An 18,967-nucleotide genomic window follows, 5' to 3' on the forward strand; every position below is an offset into this window, starting at 1 on the left:
AAAAGATGAAAGCAACCCAAATGTCCATCAATAAATGAATGGATAAACAAAATATGGCATATACATACAATGAAATATTATTCAACCATAAAAAGGAATGATGTTCTGATACATGCCACAACTTGGATAAACCTTGAAGACATCATGCTGAGTGAAATAAGCCATGCCCAAAAGGAAAAACATTGTATGAAATCGCCAATATGAAATAAATAGAATAATAAATTCATAGGGTTAGAAACTAGAATACAGGCTTCTAGGGGCTAGGGTGGGGTAGAGAATAGGGAGTTAATGCTTAATTGGTATAGCATTTCCATTTGGTGTGATGGAAAAATTTCGGTACTGGATGATAATGTGATGGTAGCACAACATTGTAAATGTAATTAACACCACTGAATTATATATTTGAATGTGGTTAAAAGGGAAAATTTTAGTTTGTCTATATGTTACTAAAATAAAAAAAAATTAAAAATCCTTAGGACCATACAACACAGTGAACCCTAATGAAACTATGGACCATTGTTAATAATTTAATTATAATCATATTCTTTTATCAATTAAGGTATCACACTAATGAAAAATGTTAAGAATAGGTGGAGTAGTTAGGTTCAGGTGTCATCTTGGCCAGATGAAGGTGCCCAGTTGTTCTGTTGCTGTGGACTTTGTCAGCTTGTGAATTTCATCTATTGCTGATCACATCAGCAGTCAGCTAAGGGGAGTGCCCTCCACAATGAGTAATGTTTAATTTAATTGGCTGGAGGCTCAAAAAGAGAAATCAGAAGAAAGAGAAAGAGCTCAGAGCTAACTTAGACCTAGATGTTTGGAGAGAACAGAAAAGAAATGCCCTGGGGAAGGCTGTTTGAAACCAGAAGCTGGGAGAAAAGGCCAGCAGACATCTCAGTGTGACTTCCCATGTGACAGAGGAACTCAGATGAAAGCTAGCTGCCTTTTCTCCAAAGAACTGAAAATCTGTAACTAAATAAATCCCCTTTATAAAAGTCAACCCATTTCTGATGTATCGCATTCCAGCAGCTTTAGTAAACTAAAACAATAGGGAATACGTGTGGGAGGTATTTTGGAACTATGTATTTTCTGCATGATTTCTCTGTAAACCTTAAAATTCTCTAATAGAAGCAAAAATAAGTTAATAAAGGTTTCAATAGATACATTATTTTGTTTTATCCTTGCTGTGCAAAGTGTGGTCCTTGGACCTATCTCATCGGTCTCATCTGTGAATTTCTTAGAATTGTAGAATCTCAGATTCTACCGTATAGGTTTTGAATATGAGTCCATAGCAACCTCCCCAGGTGATTCATATGTTCAGTGACATTTGAAAAAAAAATAAACTGTTTAAAATGATTGAAATAAGGAAATGAAAACAGAACAATTGACTGTGGAGTCTGTCCTCTTAAATGTTACATTCTTTTACCTCTAGTAAGAGTTTCAGTGTTTAGTTAACAAATGATTTTTTTTAACATATTGTGGTGGTTAGATTCAGGTGTCAACTTGGCTAGGTAAAGGGGCTTAGTTCTGTTGCTGTGGACATGAGCCAATGGCATGTGAACCTCATCTGTTGTTGATTACATCTGCAGGAGGCTAAGAAGCATGCCTGCTGCAATGAATGATGTTTGATTTAACTGGCTGGTGCTTAAATGAGAGACCCAACATAGCACAGCCCAAGAAGCTCAGCATACCTCATCTCAGCACTCGCAGTTTAGCCCAGGCCTTTGGAAATGCAGAAAGGAATCACCCCAGGGAAAGTTGTTGGAACCCAGAGGCCTGGAGAGTAGGCCAGCAGAGATCACCCTGTACCTTTCCACATAAGAAAGAACCTCAATTGAAAGTTAGCAGCCTTTCCTCTGAGGAACTAAGAGGGGATAAATAAATCCCCTCTTATTGAAAGCCAATCCATCTCTGGTGTGTTGCATTCCAGCAGCTAACAAACTAGAACACATAATCCATAAATTAGAGTAGATTTAGGATTATTCCTCTAATAATCTTTATCTTTCACATTTACATTCTAACACGATTTCTCTAATTAGAAAAGGGTGGAGGTATTTTCAGCATAATGAGAATTGTAGAGAGTGAATGTAGACATCCTTTATGTAAACCACCTTGGGAAACATGCTAAGATTGCTTCTCTAGAGTATATATAAATCTGACCTCAAGTTTCTTCCAAACTAAATGGCCTCAATGCTAAATGGCTTCTCAAGATGATTCACTTCTCTCATTTATACCAAAACAACTGACCAGAATTGGGAGAAAGTCATAGTAGTATTCTGGGATCCTGCCAGTATTTCCTGGAATAAAGGTTGTTTCTGCTGACTCTGATGCAGTGAAAACCACCAGCAACGACAAGCCCTATAAAGACATTGGCTAGAAGGAAAAAAAAAAAAAAAAAAAAAAAAAACAGAAGAATTACAGAAACAGTCACCTATCTCTGAATACCCAGAACACATACCTTAGTATTTCTGAGGTCCAATTCAGTGCACATTCCAGGTTCTTGGTCATTACTAAGGAGTCTCATGAAATACTGAATTTCTGCTATGCCAACAATACTTATCTGGAAAAAGCAGCCAGGAGCAATGCCTTCAGTGTAGATTTTAAAGATCCCAACCACCTTTGCTGCAGTTGAGTGGAGCCACAGTCAGACTGATGCCTAAGAGAGAGATGATTATCTACAGATTGCTTGGTAACCTAGCATGGGCATTGGGCTCAATAAGAATGGCCAGTTTTCATTGTGACTAACCTATCTGGGGTCACAATAGTCCTCAATAATCCATGCCACTCAGTATTCACACTCTTGTGCAAACACCTCCCTTTCAACTGGGGCTGGGCCAACAGACTTTCTTTAATCAACAGTATACAGTGGGAATTGACTACACAGATTTTGGACCTAGCCCTTCAAAGGACCTGACAGCTTCTGTTTTTGCACTCTTCAGACCCTTAAGTAATCACATAAGAAGTCCATCTACCCTGATGGAGCGATAAGGTAAAGAGACCAAATAGAAAGTAACAGGCCCTAAGACTACTTGGGGGGAGAAATAAGAAACCTGGCCAATGGGGGGTAAATAGATTCCTATGCATGAGAACCCACGTCCAGCTGTCCTGGCCCACCCAGCTATTTGAGCCATCCTATCTCAGGTTCCACTAGGTGAGCAACAAAGCCATCTTAGATATTCCAGGGCCTGAAGATATCAGAGGAATAGCAGAGCCAACCCTGCTGGGCCTGTGTGAATTCCTGACCCAGGAAATCAGGGGTAAGTAAAATAGTTTTGATTTTTAAGGAGTAGTTTGATACACAGCGATAGATAACCAAAGAGTAACCAATTGATTCCTTTGTGGTGGAGAAAAGAGAAGGCAGTCAGCAGAAATCCCCAGGCAGTAGAAGCCATACATTAGCTGAAAGGATAGGTAAAGAAGAAAGGACATGAACTGAAGCAGAGTACATAGGTAAAACAAATTCAGCGAGAAACTAAATCTTGGTAAAGATGGAACATCAGAACACGACTGAGCTGCTCTCTAACTCTCAACTACTTTCCATTTCTCCATAGAAATGGAGAAAATGAGCCAGCAGCTGAAATGCATCCCAAGGTAATCTGATTTATCTATGCCTTGCATTCTACAAGAACAACTTAACTAGCCCACTATTTCTATCCTTTTCTCATGTGAACTGTTGCAATGGAATGAGCATCTTCCCACCTCAGAAATGCGTTAGGGCATGAGCCCTTCAATCACTAGGAAGTAAATGTCAGGAGCGAAGGTATGTTCTTAACATTTAGAGCTCTTTTTTCAACTCCTACAGTAAGTATTCTGACTAAGGTTTTCTCTTTCCTGGGGACTCCCAGAAAAAATTACTGATAGATATTAGTTACATTACCCATATATCATCTTGAATTTTTTTCTTGTATGCTAATCATTTGCATTTGTGTTTATGCATGTGAAGATGTAAACTTTGCTTGTAACTTCCTTAAGGGGGTAGACCTAGGATTTGGATAATTCTCTACCATCCATGGAACAAACAAGCAAACAAAATTTGCCAGCAGACACAGATATCAAACTTCCAACCTGTGGGAAGAGACCTATAGTAAAGAGGAGAAGTCCAGTTTAACAAGGATGTTGTTATCTTAGTCAAGAGCATAAAAGTCCAGAATCTTTGGCATCAGAAGTTCTGACATCAGTCAAAGGGACTGAAAATAAATTCTCAAGTGTTAAATTATTTGGTTCTAACCTTTCTCTCAGTTCTGTACAGCCTAGGAAGCCAGAATAAGGACAGGAAACTAGAATCTTAAGAAACAAGGTCGTGGTTTATTTAAGCCAAAGATTTGAAGCAGAAAGTTACCCAAAACAGCAGAATTCTACCTCCAGAACATGATGAATGAAGCCATCAAAGCAACCTGGTTTTCCTTTTAAAACCATTCATGAGCCTGGACCTGACTGAGTCTTATCACTAATATTAGTCGTGCATCTTTCATCTCTTACAGTGAACTACGGTTTCTGCGTGAAATTGTCAATACATGTTATGTTAGTTCCTCAGTGGGGAGAAAATAACTTAAGAATTCAGCCTGAGGCAGCAGGCTCTGTTCCCACACAGGCTTCCTTACTCCTTCCTTGCGATTCTCTACCACACATATGCATTCTTTTTGTTTTCCCCTTCCAAAGCAGTTGATTACATTAAAGAGTGAAATGATAGCTTCCCACTCCATTTCCACCTGATCCATGGAACCAAGTGGGACAGAACCTTGCTCACCATTGCATAGGGTGTTTAACTCAGCAAGCCTTTAAAGAGGGGAGAGAAGTTATTTCCCAGCACAGACATATATTATACTTTGGGCAGTTAACTAGAGAATGCAGTTGATTGCTGAAATTGGGGGGTTGGGTAAGGCGAATGCTGAGGATTTGTGCTCTCTCTGGTGGATGTTTCTTAAATTGGGTGGTTTAAGGATTGCCTGTTACTCTCTGACAGAAATCAAATAGCCTTTGCCTGAACCAGTTGGGTGGTTTCCCATCTGCAGCAGCTACCTTGACCCATTATAACTCCCAATGTACTCAAGGCAATCAACCTTTCCCTCCTCTACTGTCCAAAGAAGTTTTTGAGCAATGAGCCTGTTGTCCATTCAAAAGAAAACCATCTGTCAATAATATAATGAAAGATTTAAAATAAGCTCCATCATTATTATGTGGAGATTTAATATCTAAGGCAATTATTCCTCTCCGTCTAGGATTCCTATATTTAGCCAGCACCAGTCTGGGGAGACAACAGTCATCCTTTGGAGCCCAGCTTATCTGATAGAACAACATAACCTTTAGGTCTGATAACTGTGCCAAACACTGAATACTTAAAAGCAAATGTTATTCTAATTAACTGCATTCACAAATGACAGCAACCTCTCCTTGGAAAGTTGGGTTTAAGACTTTCCCTTAAGACTCAAATTCAAAGCAGAACAAAAAAACAATAACATGGGAGTATAAAACCAGTTTGTATTAGATAATGGCAATCCATCCATAACCTTCAAAGGTCAGCAGGGATTGTATTCTGGTCTATTTGGCAGAGCACATTAAGGGCATGGCAAACATAGACAACTATACCCATAGAGCTAACAGTCACTCCAAAGCTGGCTGGGGAGTTTCACAGGACAGGATTTTGAGAAAACTGGGATGGAAAAAATGACTGATTGTTATCATCACCACCACCCTCCCACTCCAGTCTTCCTTGAAATGATTTTCTGGAACACAAGGCTGTGGTGAGTACCCACAGGTATTCCATTTATTTTCGCTTTATTATATTTATCACACAGCTAATATATGCTTAATGTAAACCAATGAGAAAATACCGATTTAAAAAAGACTCATAGTTAATTTACAAACAAACACAGAGAAATTCTTAGTACTCCAAAGCAGCAAATGTTGAATCTCAGTAAGTATATTTCTTGATATTTTCTTATGACTATGACATATATAATATATGAATAATTGAGTTTTATATGACATACCATTTAGTAACATCCTTTGAAACATTAATGTACTGTGTTTTCTTAAAATTGAATATGCCTACATCTTATTTTTAATAATCTTCCATTTAAAGATGAGCCATAATTTATTTAAATTAACCTACTATTAACAGTCTTTGGAATATTTCTAGTGTGCATGTGTGGAGATGTGCCTGTTGCAAATGAATGCAAACTTGCCAGAATTCATACTACCAAAGGATTCTTGGGCATTGTGGTGCTAGCACGTTGGAAAGCTGCCCATTTACACCATCAGTGTTCTAATTGGTCAACTTACTTTCAGCTCTGTTTTTCAGAATTGCTGCCAGCACCTGAAGCAGGTGAAATAGAATGTTCAGACTTTTTCAGTACTAGGATCCTACCAGTCAAGGAGAAGTAAAGGCACATTCCCCCAAAAAGTAGTAGAGTAGTTCAACAGAATTCACACAAATCTTAATATGTCCATAAAGTCTCATTTTACTTTAAATAAATGTGACTTTTGACTTCTACTCTCTCATATGTCCATGCTAATTTTAATGTTATTTCCACATAATATCCTCATATTCAATAAGTGCTCCCAGTTTATACCAATGCAATGTGAACTCCTGGCATACATGAATTATAATTCATGGGGCTACAAGGCAGCAAAAGTTTGACTCTTTGTTCATGATAGGACTTGTGAAAACAGCCTCAAGCCACTATGAGCTAACTCCTGGGAGTGAGAAGGGTGATTAACATGGGGGATTTAATTTCAGTTCAATATCATCAATGCTTCCTTGCATATGTGCTCTGGCTATGCACTTTTATATATCTGATCTCATTTGTCCACATATCAACTTCATGAGGCATCAAGGCAGGGAGAAGTGATTCCCATCACCTCTGCTTTATCTGGAGCCTCTCGTGAGCCCCTACTTCTGTTGAGTTACCTCCCCGTAGCCTATAAATATGCTCAAGTTTATGCAAATTCTATGATTAAAAGCATCTTTTCAAGTAATACTTCTATTTACTATGCTTTCTTCTTTCCTTCACAGACATATTTTTTGGAGTAATTGCCTGCACATTTGGCCACCATTTGCTTGGTTCTTTCTCACATCTCAATATTCCTTTTCATCACCCTTACTCCACTGAAAGTTCTGGTTGGTCAGCATCAACCTTTAAATGTCTGATCCAATGGACAGCTTCAGTACTAGTAGTTAGCTTCCTGACCTCTCTCTTTTTGTACTTTGACCTCACCTTTTCCTGGAGCTCCCTTTCACCCTAGTTTTACAGATACCTTTGTTTCCTGATTTTCTCCCACTTCTTTATTCCTCTTGAGTCTCCTTCACATTTGCTTATTGTATTACACCTTGAGTCTTGTTTCTTTTCATTTCATATACTTTTCATGTGTACCAGTTTGAATCTTGTGTACCCCAGAAAAGCCAAGTTCTTTAATCCTCATTCAATATTGCTGGGTGGGACCTTTTTGATTATCCATGGAGATGTGACCTACCCATTTGTGTGTGGTAACTTTTGATTAGATGGTGTCCATGGAGATGTGTCTCCACCCATTCAAGGTGTTGTTATTTGCTGGAGCCCTTTAACGGAAACCATTTTGGAAAAAGCTATAGAGCCCGCACAGCCAGAGACCTTTGAATATAAGAAGAAAAATGTCCCTGGGGGAATTTCATGAAACAAGAAGCCTTGAAAGTCATTGGCCTTCTTAAACCAACACATCTTTCCCCTGATACCTTAGATTGGACATTTCTAAGGACTTGCTTTAATCTGAACATTTTCACAGCCTTAGAACATGTAAACTTACAACTTAATAAATTCTCCTTTTTAAAAGCCATTCCATTTCTGGTATATTGCATTTCAGCAGCATGCAAACTAGAACACCATGTGTCAACATAGCTTTAGATATAGTTTGACATATTTCTGAACCAAACTCATCTTTATATCCCCATCAGTAATGGGACTAAAGAAAATATGTCTTGATGCTTTCATTGTAATTGAAAGGTAAAAGATTTGTGCCTTTAATATGCCTTCGTAATCAAAACAGAACCTAGGCCAAGACTGACTTTTGTCAGGTAATTCTAATAATTTACAACATACTTTGCTGTTTCCTAGCCAACCTGGGAGGTTCAACTGAATTCAGATTTCTTTAATACAAGAATGTACATTTAAAAAAACTATTTAGGGGCAGGCCACAATGGTTCAGCATACAGAGTTCTCGCCTGTGATGCCAGAGACCAGGGCTTGATTCCCAATGCCTGACCATGCAAAAAAAAAAAAAAAAAGACTAGTTGGTTTCTGGTCATAAAGGATAAGGGATAAATAGGGTCAGGCAGCCCCCTTTCCCAAGACCTTGACTCTAGCCCCAGTGTAGATCACATGCATGCCCCCTCAAGTCCCCCAGTAGCCTGGATTTTTGTCTGGGGAAGGCCTGATGGTAGTGGTTCCTTCCTTTTCATGCCAGAAGGTGGCACCCAAGTAGGGCTGGGTTTCAGATTGACATCCTAATGCAATGGTTGCAGCATCATTTACAACTGCTTGAGTCTAAAACCTAAGTTTGGACCCAATAGTGTTTTTCCACTCCTTCCATCAGTGCTGAGCAAGTTTTCTATTGGTTCCTCCAAACCAAGTTTGTAGAAGCAGAAATGACTTCTCTTTCATTGGTTTATTTCTTCCTAAGCCTTTGTGGTGGGTTGGGAGCAATGCACCCCCAGAAAACCAAGTTCTCGAACTTAATCCATCCCTATGAGTATGAATCAATTATAAATAAGACCTTTTGATGAGGTTCTTCAGTTAAGATGTGGCCTAATTGAATCAGGATGGGTCTTAATCCTATTACTGGAGGTCTTTATAAGCAGAATAAAATTCAGACACACAGAGGGAAAGTCATAAGAAGAACTAGACGTCAGAGAACTTAGAGAAGACAGAAGTGGCCACCATCTGCATTGCCGTGTGACAGAAAAGCCAAGGACCAAAAAACGGGGGGTATGTAGCAAATATTTCCTCACTAATATTTTTACTTCTTTTCTTGTCTTAATTTGCCAAGCTATTATCACAAATTCCACACCATGGGTTGGTTTAAACAATGGGGATTCATTGGCTTATGGGTTTAGTCTAGAAGAAGTCCAAATCAAGATATTGGCAAAGCTTGTTTTCTCCCCAAAGACTGTAGCATTCTGGTGCTGGCTGCTGGCAATCCTTGGGGTTGTTGGCTTATATCTCTGCCTCTTGTCACATTCTTATTTCCTCTCCTTTCTGGCTCCTATAACTTCTGGGTTCTCTTAATAAGCCTTCTACTAATCCAGATTACAACTTCATTCAGATGGACACTTCCTAAACCTAAAAGTAGTATCTTCAAAAGTCCCTATTTACAATGGATCCACACCCATAGGAGTGTAGATTAAAATTAAGAAGGTCTTAATAAATTCTGTATATTAAATCCTTCTCAGATATATGGTTTCCAAATACTTTCTCCCTTTGTGCTTTTGAGCTCAGTCCTTCCAATTTGAAATATCCTTCATAGGCCATTTACAACTTGGTATATAATAATTCATAGATTGGAGATCATGAGAAAGATGCTGAAATCAGGTACTCTGGGTCTTGGAGTATGCATTTTCATATGCTCACTCATTTGGTTCTGAGACAAAAGTAGTAATGATGTTTTAAAGCAGGAAAATCAGAATTTTTGTTTACATGAAAACCAACAGGGAAACAAACCCTGAAGGCAGGCTAGAGGGCAGAAAGAACAGTTTTTTTAACATGATAGCATGGTGTGGCTATCCAGCCTTTGCTTTCATGTACTCATGAATGGCTCAGTCAAAGAGACAGAGTTTGAGAGAATTGCTTATGTCTGATGGAGTAAAGGAATCATGGACCCCAGGTTCAAAAATGTTCTGCATGGAAGCGCTGTGACCTTTCAATGCATTTAATAAACTCTCAGCAGGTAACAGAATCTATACAAAACATGAAAAGTTTCAAAATGAGCTGGATGCAGGATTTGTATTTATTTGCTTCTCTTACTTCCCAAGATTTAATTTAAACAGAGGTGTAATACTTCTTTCACATTGCCTGCCCAGCAAGGCTATTTGCCAATGAGATTATGCCTATTATAACCTGAAAAAAAAAAAAACAAAAAAAAAAAACCCAGAAGAAGTAAACCTGTCTTCTGAGAAAGTGCTGAAAAGGCAACGACTAAAATAATTACCCTTTCAGCTGAAGAGGTCCTTGTTGCTGAACATAGCTCTCAAGCTCCTATGGTTTTGATTAATTAAGACCCTCACAGTAATATATAGGTCCTCACACAAGACACTTATGTAGGGCAAGAAACAACTTATATTATGGATGCTATTTGTAAAGCTTGTGCATAGTTAATTCAACTGTTTTATGAATTGACAGTTTTCAAGGAGGGGGGAACAAATATCTCTGCATCTTAGGCCCTTAGACTTAATATATTACCTTGACTCAATAATCTTAGCATCAAGATGCTTAGCTGCTAAGATGAGCTGAACACTTACCTTGTGCCAGACATGACGTTAAGTACTTTACATGTATTGATTCATTTAATCCTTCACAAAACCCTACGTGGAATCCACTATAGATGAGAAAACTGAGGTGCAGATGAAATAAGTTTCCTAAGGCCACACAGATAGTGAATGTTAGAAATCTGGTTCTAGAGTCTGTCCCTTTAGCCCTTGTGCTATAGTGTCTCTTTTATTTAAAATATATTTCTGAGTAACTAAATTTGTGTGCAGATTAATTCACAAATAAAATACCCTATTTACAGATGATGAAAATGAAAGATCAAGAAAAGGATTCACAATTTATTGAAAATTAGTGAAAGGGAGGGTGTAAACACACACCAGTGTCATCAAATTCTACAGTACATAGTCACTCCCCCACCTCACACCCAGATCTACTTATATCACACTATCACACTTGGATAGTGTTGTTTTTTTAAGACAAAGTACAAATAACTCCTAAAAGTTCAAATTTTTTAAAATTAAATACTACTTAAGAATTTAAATGGGTGAAAAGGATGGAAAATGAAAGGGAAGCACAAAGATATATGTATTTTTTAAAGAAGTTTCAATGACACAGTGTGCTCATTCTAGTGTCTTATTTCACATTAATAGCCTATGGGCAAGACCTAAACAGAAAAACATAACATTGCTCCTTTACTATTTTCCTTCCCACCTTGGGAGCCAAGAAGATAACTGCTCAATCAGTGGGTCAGTTGGACACCGATGGATAAGTGTTCACAAAGCATTACCTTTCTATGTATGATGCTTCTTCCCAAAAGAAGCTGTGCCTCTTTCTCAATATAACTGAATGTACAAGGACATAAATGAGTGTGAAACATTTTATAGAAGAAGAGTGCAAACAATGTAATTTGTTGCACCCAAATGTGCCTTGAGGATAATGAGGGCAGAGTCTGCTGTGTAAGAAGTACGTTACTGCAGACCTTCAGTTGCCTTTCACAGACTTCAAAAGTCAGTAATGACTCAGGGATTCCCAAAGCATGATTGCCAAATGATTCTGTCAACTACAATCCACAAAGTCATTTTCATAAGTCCATGGACTTAGACAATTTGGAGACTCAATTCACACAAAGAAGATGAACTTTGGTGGCTAAAAGTGGAATGCACAAGAAAACAAAAGATGAGAAAACCAAGACCTCAGGTTCTTCCTGATGGAAAATTAGAATCTTAAAGAAACACCATCCTCAAAGGCAAGATGGATTATTTATCTTACTTATCAGAACTGTAGAGCTCATATGTTCTAAAGCAAAGAAATCTAAATAAGTGATCTCCAGTGAATGAATGGATGGATAAAATAAATGAATAAATGCTTGTGTTACTTAAAAACTACCATTGAAGTGGCAAGTACATAAGGTAGGTCCCAAAAATGTTTGAATAATGGTAAGATGTTGAAAAAAAGTCTAATTTTCAATGATACGATTCCTGGATACACATAAAAAAAGGTTATTAATCCACGGTGGAGGATATACACAAACTGAACCCAAACAAATTCGGAACTCTGGAATAAGAACCACAAAATGGCTTGCAACAGAATATACAAATGTTGGTTTTACATGCATCTTCAAAACAACTATATTATTAGTTTCTTGACCACAGAAAGGTTAAGAAAATTTGCTGGAGGTCATGCCACAAGTAAACAACAGAGCCATGTTTAAAGCCAGGCAAATGTGGATAAAGACTCTGGTCTTGATATGCTGCCACTGCACTTTTTTTCACATGTAAGTTTCACCTCTAGTACAAGGGAATAATAACTAGCTCATAGCACCCTAATATTATGATTGTTATTAGAGACAACACTGATAGTACTTATATTAGTAGTAGAAACAGCATTTGTAATAGTTAAGAATACTTACTATTTTTCATTCTGTCAAGTATTGTGCATGCATATCACATTTATTCCTCCTTATAACTGCATCAGTAGAGGTTAGTGGAGCTACTGTTATTACTATTTCTAGATGGAGGAACTGAGGATTAGAATGGCTTGAATAGTTTATCCAGGACTGTGCAGTTAATATGGTGTAGAGCCAGGTCTCTGGCTTCAATGCCTATGATCTTAATCATTATACATGTTGATGTTCCATATACACCTGTGTGTATACACATATCCTGGATAACTCCACCATTCTTTCCTTATTCCTATCCTTCAGTGGTTCTCCATGATCTACAGGAAAAAATTGAAACCACTTCATGAAGCATGCCAGACACAGAATGGTCTAGCCCCTGTACATTAGATGAAAAAGGATTATTTAATGAGAGAACAGTCACTACACGGCAGGTGACTTTGGTTATTTCCCTACAGAATGAATCTTTCTTCCAGCATATTTGTGGCCTCCTCTGATTAAGACCCCAGCAAGGCTTCTTTTACTCTAACCTGAGAGTTGATCATGCCTAAGTATTCTCCCATTTTCTAATCTGAGTGTGAGGACCCTGCATGCTGCAAATTCTGTCCCATTGCTGTGCTCTGAGAGAGATATAGAAGGAAAAAATAAACTCCTTTTAGCAAAAGAAGTTACTTCCGGACTGAGTTCTTCACTAGAAATGGATCACTTCTTCCCATATTGCCTTATCAGTTGCCACTGCTTTTATGACACTATTGAATATCTCACTTTCTTTAAACATCATTCTTTAATCTTTGTACACTTCAAGTCTTATATTGTACCTATGTTGAAGGGTAGCTTCCAAGTAAATCTCTGAGTTACAGTTCCTTCATTTCCTCTAAATCCATTTCTATGTTACTTGTGAAAGTGGCTTGCTGGTTTGAAAGGATATATGTCCCCTAGAAAAGCCATGTTTTAATATAAATCCCATTTCATAAAGGCAAAATAATCCCTATTCAATACCATATGTTTGAAACTGTATTCAGATCATTGCCCTGGAAATGTGATTTAATCAAGAGTGGTTGTTAAAATGGATTAGGTAATGACAATCTCCACCCATATGGGTGAGTCTTGATTAGTTTCTGAAGTCCTATAAAAGAGGAAACATTCTGGAGAATGGGAGATTCTGAGAGAGCAGAGAATGCTGCAGCACCACGAAGCAGAGTCCATGAGCCAGTGACCTTTGGAAATGAAGAAGGAAAATGCCTCCCGGGGAGCTTCGTGAAACCAGAAACCAGGAGAGAAAGCTAGCAGATGATGCCATGTTCACCATGTGCCCTTCCAGCTGAGAGAAAAGCCCTAATTGTGTTCACCATGTGCCTTCTTATTTGAGAGAGAAGAACCCTGAACTTCATTGGCCTTCTTGAACCAAGCTATCTCTCCCTGGATGGATGCTTTTGACTGGACATTTCTATAGACTTGTTTTAACTGGGACATTTTCTCGGTCTTAGAACTGTGAGCTAGCAACTTATTAAATTCCTCTTTTTAAAAGCCATTCTTTTTCTGGTATATTGCATTCCAGAAGCTAACAAACTAGAACAGTGGCAGTTATTTGCCTACTGGAAACCCTCTTTGTCTCTCCTCATTAAGTAAACTGTATAGCATGCCCTTGTCTTGCTCCCATCAGAAGAGCATACTTCCCCTTTCCCCTGAAGTTGAACTGAAGTTGGATGTCTAAGAAGAAGCTTTATCTTTGATTGTGCATTTGTTTCTCAGCCCTCTTTCATTAGAAAGACATGCGAGGCTTCTCCTTGAATCCAGATTCTAGAGCATGGAGTAGTTTGAAATCTGTAGCCATAACAAGAGCCACTGTTGATGACCCAAAGCCACCAACATGTAAAGTGAGCAAATAAAAAAAATGTTATTGTATGCCAGTGAGATTTTGAGGTTGTTTGCTATCTGGTATAGCATAGCAAAAGCTGACTAATATATCCTTGTGGTTTTAAGTTCCTTAACATTCCAACCACTCCCTCTATTTTCTGATCTCTTTTTCCTTCTCTAGATCCCATCCCCTGGCTTCACCCTATGTGTGCTACCATTTATAGGATGTGTATGATGCTTACTTCCATCCTTTTGCTTCTAAAGTCTTCGAAGACTAAAACATCCTCCATACAAATTGTCATTTGAATAACTTAGTCCACACTCCCTTTGAACCCTCCCCCAACCTCCTCAGAGACAGGCTGGCTTAGATGCTCCACATGAATACTTTCATAACACCTTTTACTGTCCTTAATGTTTAACCAAAATTTTCATGTGCCTTCTCTGTGCCAAGCATTGGGGCTACAAATGGTGAACAAGACAATACTGTTCTTTTCCTTGAGGAGTATGCATAAGGAATCTAACCGACCATCATTACACTTACCTTATCATCCGTAATCACCTATTTATATGTCTCTCCCCTTCATCAAGCAGTGAACTTCTTGGAAATAGGGACTATGTTTGATACCCAGTGTAGCTTACTTGCTCCCACATTCTTGGCCCTCAAGTCAGCTTCGTTGAATGAATGAAGTAATGAGTGAGTCATTAAATTTACAAACATCCACATAAGTAAATTAGTAAGCATGAAAATAAGCAAATAGGTTCTGTAGTAAGTTAGTCTTGTAATTTTGGATTACTCACATTATGAAGCATTGCTAAGTCTTCCTTCCCTCAAATGTAAAACAAAAAAATGCTGTACTTTTTCAAACCCAAACATTTGAAGAAAGTCTTGCACAGTGAGCCAGTTTATTTCCAAAGCTACTTACTTTATCAGGAAAGAAATAAAACAAGGAGAAAATTCACCTTGTTTTTTCAGACCACTTTCTAAGAGTATACACAGCTCCATTCAATTTTTGCCAACTTCTCTACTGAAACTGAAGGAACACTGAGCTATAATAAGCACTCAAAGACTGGAGCATTAACTCAAATATTTGTGCTATTTTGGATGTTGGGTTTTGTTTTCTTATTGATTGATAAGTTGATGAGTTTGGAGTTTTCTCAAAAGCTCATTCTAGAAAAAAATTAGTGTTTCTAAAAAATGATTTACCTCACTGTGACAATTTAACCCTCATAATCTGGGTTTTTAATCACTTCCTTTTTCTAATGGCTACAGTTGGTAATCAATAGTCAAGATATCACTAGAGATTAAGTGAATAAATAGAGGAAATAAAAATCATCTTCATTGCATTGACATTTTCTACTATTCAACAAACTGGACACTTCTGGATTTATTCAATCCATAGCAACATAATTTAAATGTAACCTAGAGCTCTTGAGCATGTGCTCACACACACAAACAAAGCTTTACCAGGATTTTCCAATAATTTTCTGAAGGCAGAGAAGATTAGAACATTGTCTCCATCTCATATTAAATAAAGAGTTGATTTGTTACTCCAAGAATAGCCATATACTTTACATGAGAACATCATGAGTTCTAGAACAGGTTCCAATTTTTCCAGATATGTTACTACGTATGTAAAGTTCCAATGCCACTAGACTTTACAGAGTTGAAATCTATATAGAATCAAGTTAATGAAAGAAATATATATTGATAACCAATCATATTAGAAAAAAATATATTTCTATGCAGTGGAGGCTAATTTTCCCAAACAAAACTAAAGCTTCTATTTTTTAAAAAAAGTGCATATTTGGAAGGGCCAATGAACGACAAAAATATATTTTCTCCTTCTAGACACCTGAGCAAAATGACAGTTAATGAATTTAAAAATATATTTCTGCACAAACAAAACAGAGAATTGAGAGGAACCAGCTGCAGCTGAGAGATTCCAAGAGTTTAGATATGGGAACCGATAGCGGAAGAGTGGTCATCTCTGTAGCAACATGGAAACAGCTTTAAGTAAGTGCCTGCTCTGGACAATTCATGTGAGGAGAGAGTAGGTTTCTCTTCTCTGTTTCTACTTCTCAGAAATTCTAAGGGAACCAGCATTTAAGGCCCCAGTAAATGTGGACATGGAGGTGAGGTAACCTCTGGTAACAGGGAGATGGGTTGAAATTCCATGTACCAAATATTTGAACTCCAAAGATATTTCCCCAATACTACCAGCAGGCAACTTCTGGCCACCCAGAGCTGCACACTGTCCATATCTTTGTAAATTATTTACCTTTTCAAATTATCTCATTTGATGGTACCATCTGCTTGTGGATAGGACCTTGACTATATTGTAGTTGGTACTTTGGAGTAGAGTCAGAGGCTAGACCTTCAAAAGGAATTCTGTGAGTTTGTTGTTCATGTATTTGAGGACACAAATTCCTATCGCTAGACAAAATAAAAAAATAAGTGATTCATGGCATACAATAGAATCATAATTACTCAATTTATCACCAGTACAGGTGAGGGCAAGGTATTGGGAGAGCAAATGCCTATGATATCTAGTCACTAAGAGAATAAAAATGTTTATAAAGATGTGGAGTTACCTTACTATGGTGCTAGAGAACAAACATAAAGAAAAAGAGATCTTACAAGCTGTAGCCCTATAGAGAAGACCCCTTGGTAGCACTGAAGGAGTCTTTCATCTCTTTTGGTCACAGGTCATATATGGCTAATTGATCATCAGGGACCATAAAGATGAATTAGACTGATAGTCTATGAAGGTGCTGCTTGACACATACAAGAACAAATATTGGAGGCTGCCTAAGCATAAATCTAACTCAAGTTATCATGGTGGGGATTCCTGTTCTCTTATTATTTCCAGGCCTAAAGCAGTTCATAGACCACAACCCCCTCGATTGACAGTGCTTCCTGCATGCTTGCAGAAAGGACCCTGCAACCCTATAGAACGTGTATATTGTAACTTTCTCTAAGCTTTCCCAAGAGGAGCTTGTAGCACTTGCTGGGTGACTTCGCTCTGCAAAAAGGGAAATAGTCTGAACTTTGGGGGTTATTAGTTACTGGTTTTTTATAGGAATCCGTGGAGAGCGTGAAAACCAATGTGGTCCACAGGTCAGAGTAGAGGCTTATGGAAATCCCATGATGCAACCAAACAACAATAACAGAAGATAAATGATGCAGAGTTACATAGAGATGAATTTTCTACCTAAGCCAATGAAGGGGTGAAGGGAAGATTAAAAAATGATTCAAACTGAGACATTTTGCTTAAGAAAATCTTTTCTATACTCTATTGTCTCTACTCAGTTGCTATCCTCAGCTGTTCCCTAATTCAATCACATTGAGAGAATTTCATTACCCTTAACTTTGTTTGGTTATTATATGGTTCACATGGACACAAAATCCTTTGAGGTTATTTTAGTTTTCAGAATCAGCACCAAGTGCTATCACAAAGAATACAAATCCTGGCTTGTATCTATAATGGAAATGAGTGAAGCAGGCTTGGCATTAGGAAAACAACTGTACACAGGTGGTGCTCAATAGCACTGACCCCTCAGCCTCACTGTTTGGGGAATGAGTACCAGCAGTGGCATGGGGCCTGGCCTGTCATCTCTGGAGGGGTTATCTCTGCCCTTCTCCAGCCAAGCAGGAATGCAGGCCCAGTGTGAACAGACCCTCTGATTTTTAAGAAAAGCCAGAAAACCCAATTATTATATAAAATCTGATTTTTAAATGCTACATCGATTTCCAGTTTTCTTAAAATAACATATGGGTCAAAAAGAAAAACACATAAGAGTGACAGTTTGAGCTTACTATAGATCACTGGATAGTAACCTTACATGGAGATGAATTCACTGTATTGAACAACAGAAATTAAATAGAATGCTTGGGGATTTCTGAGCCATCACTTCCATCTTCATCATTTTACCTTTGAAGAAACTGAGTCCCTGCATTTGTGTTGCCAGGGAACTGCAAACGCAGTCTAAGAACTCATATTAACTGGCCTGCAAACCAGACCTCAAACCAAACATCATATTTATTTAGCACTTCTTTCGTCATTAGGTTCTTTCTTGATCATTTTTAATTTACAGAAGACCTTTTGGAGTTTATATCCCTAGAGGAAAAGAAAAGGATCTTGACACCAGTATAAAATGGGATGTGTTACAGAAGGTTTGTGAAAATATTCTGTGCCCCCTGGCTCTGTAATCTTGCTTGGCTGGTCAGATGACAGATACCTCTCATAATGCTATTAGATGGGGCTATTCAGTGTAAGCTTTATAAGGACTGTCACTTGTGACCTCTGAAGGATAGAGTGCAGAGGTTAGGACCAAACACAAGAATTCTTTACCATCCAGCTACTGCTGCTACCACACTTCTGAATAAGATGAGTAGCAAGGACACTTCAGTTCTGCTTACCCTGAGGACCTAGCCCCTAAGCACTCCTTTCCTCTTGAAGAGAAGACACCTTAGCCTTCAGCATATGCTTCAGCATTTATTATTGTACAAGCTTCCCTTTCCATGGTGTAAGGTTTTCTCTAGTAGATGCTGGGAGCAGTGCTACAAAATGCTAATATTTTAAAATCAGGGGTTAGAAGGAGAGCTCATGGATGCCTGTCATTATTTTATGTACTTTTCTTCTTATTTGAAATATTCTATGGTTAAAAATACATTAAAATAAAATAGATATATGAATACAGTATTTTATAGTTTCTTCTTAAAATGTAAGTTAAATTGTTTCCACTTGTTTAAAAA

The 18,967-nt window shown here is 38.0% G+C and overlaps 1 long non-coding RNA gene across 3 annotated transcripts in view; it reads left to right on the forward strand.

Moving 5' to 3' along the window:
* The first annotated feature begins 2,788 nt into the window (after positions 1–2,788).
* LOC143658010 (uncharacterized) overlaps positions 2,789–18,967 on the forward strand; it is a 32,193-nt gene continuing 16,014 nt past the window's right edge. Inside the window, exons 1-4 of one of the 3 annotated variants that reach the window (XR_013163061.1) lie at positions 2,789–2,989; positions 3,142–3,257; positions 3,552–3,591; positions 5,550–5,741. This is a non-coding gene — a long non-coding RNA (uncharacterized LOC143658010). The remainder of the gene's footprint in view (positions 2,990–3,141; positions 3,258–3,551; positions 3,592–5,549; positions 5,742–18,967) is intronic. The other 2 variants (XR_013163063.1, XR_013163062.1) reach the window with 2 other exon arrangements.

Source organism: Tamandua tetradactyla, chromosome 15 (genome assembly GCF_023851605.1).
Source record: "Tamandua tetradactyla isolate mTamTet1 chromosome 15, mTamTet1.pri, whole genome shotgun sequence".
Classification (NCBI taxonomy): Eukaryota; Metazoa; Chordata; class Mammalia; order Pilosa; family Myrmecophagidae; genus Tamandua; species Tamandua tetradactyla.